The sequence below is a fragment of the Arachis hypogaea genome, chromosome 18 (assembly GCF_003086295.3).
Source record: "Arachis hypogaea cultivar Tifrunner chromosome 18, arahy.Tifrunner.gnm2.J5K5, whole genome shotgun sequence".
Classification (NCBI taxonomy): Eukaryota; Viridiplantae; Streptophyta; class Magnoliopsida; order Fabales; family Fabaceae; genus Arachis; species Arachis hypogaea.
Genome location: NC_092053.1, coordinates 78,803,278 through 78,805,165, shown reverse-complemented (window position 1 = coordinate 78,805,165; position 1,888 = coordinate 78,803,278). Strand labels below are relative to the sequence as shown.

At 37.2% G+C, this 1,888-nt stretch overlaps 1 non-coding gene across 1 annotated transcript; it reads left to right on the top strand.

The window, feature by feature from the left end:
- The first annotated feature begins 789 nt into the window (after positions 1-789).
- LOC112774811 (small nucleolar RNA R71) lies at positions 790-897 on the top strand. The gene has a single exon (XR_003189270.1). It is a non-coding gene; the product is annotated as a small nucleolar RNA R71 (small nucleolar RNA).
- Positions 898-1,888: the final 991 nt, after the last annotated feature.

Genomic DNA, 1,888 nt, shown 5'->3' with positions numbered 1-1,888 from the left:
CTCCCCTTCCTCTCTAGGTTCGGCCGTGTTGACTATGTCAATGGCCTTGCACTCTCCTTTTGGATTTTCTTCTGTATTTCTTGGGAGAGTACTATGAGGGATTTCAGTGATCCTTTTATTCAGCTGGCCCACTTGTGCCTCCAAATTTCTAATGGAGGACCTTGTTTCATTCATGAAACTTACAGTGGCCTTAGATAGATCAGAGACTAAGTTTTCTAAATTAGAGGTATTTTGTTCAGAGTTCTCTGTCTGTTGCTGAGTGGATGATGGAAAAGGTTTACTATTATTAAACCTATTTCTTCCACCATTATTAAAGCCTTGTTGAGGCTTTTGTTGATCCTTCCATGAGAGATTTGGGTGATTTCTCCATGAGGGGTTATAGGTGTTTCCATAAGGTTCACCCATGTAATTCACCTCTGCTATTGCAGGGTTTTCAGGATCATAAGCTTCTTCTTCAGAAGATGCCTCTTGAGTACTGTTGGATGCAGCTTGCATTCTATTCAGACTCTGAGAAATCATATTGACTTGCTGAGTCAATATTTTATTCTGAGCCAGTATGGCATTCAGAGTATCAATTTCAAGAACTCCCTTCTTCATAGGCGTCCCATTACTCATAGGATTCCTCTCAGAAGTGTACATGAACTGGTTATTAGCAACCATGTCAATGAGTTCTTGAGCTTCTGCAGGTGTTTTCTTTAGGTGAATGGATCCACTTGCAGAGGTATCCAATGACATTTTAGCTAATTCAGATAGACCATCATAAAATATATCCAGGATGGTCCATTCTGAAAGCATGTCAGAAGGACACTTTTTGGTCAGTTCTTTGTATCTCTCCCAAGCTTCATAGAGGGATTCACCTTCTTTCTGTCTGAAGGTTTGAACATCCACTCTAAGCTTACTCAGCTTTTGAGGAGGAAAGAACTTGGCTAAGAAATCCTTGACCAGCTTATCCCAAGAGTTCAGGCTATCTTTGGGTTGAGAGTCCAACATTACTCTAGCTCTGTCTCTTATAGCAAAAGGGAAAAGCATGAGCCTGTAGACTTCAGGATCTACTCCATTAGTCTTAACAGTATCACATATCTGCAAGAATTCAGTTAAGAACTGAAAAGGATCTTCAGATGGAAGTCCATGAAACTTGCAGTTCTGATGCATCAGAGAAACTAATTGAGGTTTCAGCTCAAAATTATTTGCTCCAATGGCAGGAATGGAGATGCTTCTTTCATGTAAATTGGAATTAGGTGCAGTAAAGTCACCAAGCATCCTCCTTGCATTATTATTATTTTCGGCTGCCATCTCCTCTTCTTGTTCGAAAATTTGTAAAAGGTGCTTGCTGGATTGTTGTAATTTAGCTTCTCTTAGTTTCCTTTTCAGAGTCCTTTCAGGTTCTGGATCTGCTTCAACAAGAATATTCTTGTCCTTGCTCCTGCTCATATGAAAAAGAGGGACAGAAAAATAATAATAGGGATCCTTTTTACCACAGGTGTAGAGGTTCCCCCGTGTGAGTAGAAGAAGAAAAGAATGTAATGTAAAGAAAGAAACACAAGGGTAAGGAGAGCAGAGATGTGGGATGAAGAGAGGTGTTAGTAGATGAATAAATAAATAGAAGGAGATGAGAGAGAAGGAGAATTTTTTAAAATTATTTTTGAAAAAGAGTTAGTGATTTTCGAAAATAGTTTTTGAAAAAGGTTAGTAATTTTCGAAAATTAAAATCAACAATTAAATTAATTAGTTAATTAAAAAGAAATTTTGAAAAAGAGGGAAGATATTTTCGAAAATTAGAGAGAGAGAGAGTTAGTTAGGTAGTTTTGAAAAAGATAAGAAACAAACAAAAAGTTAGCTAGTTAGTTGAAACAAATTTGAAAATCAATTTTGAAAAGATAAGAAGATA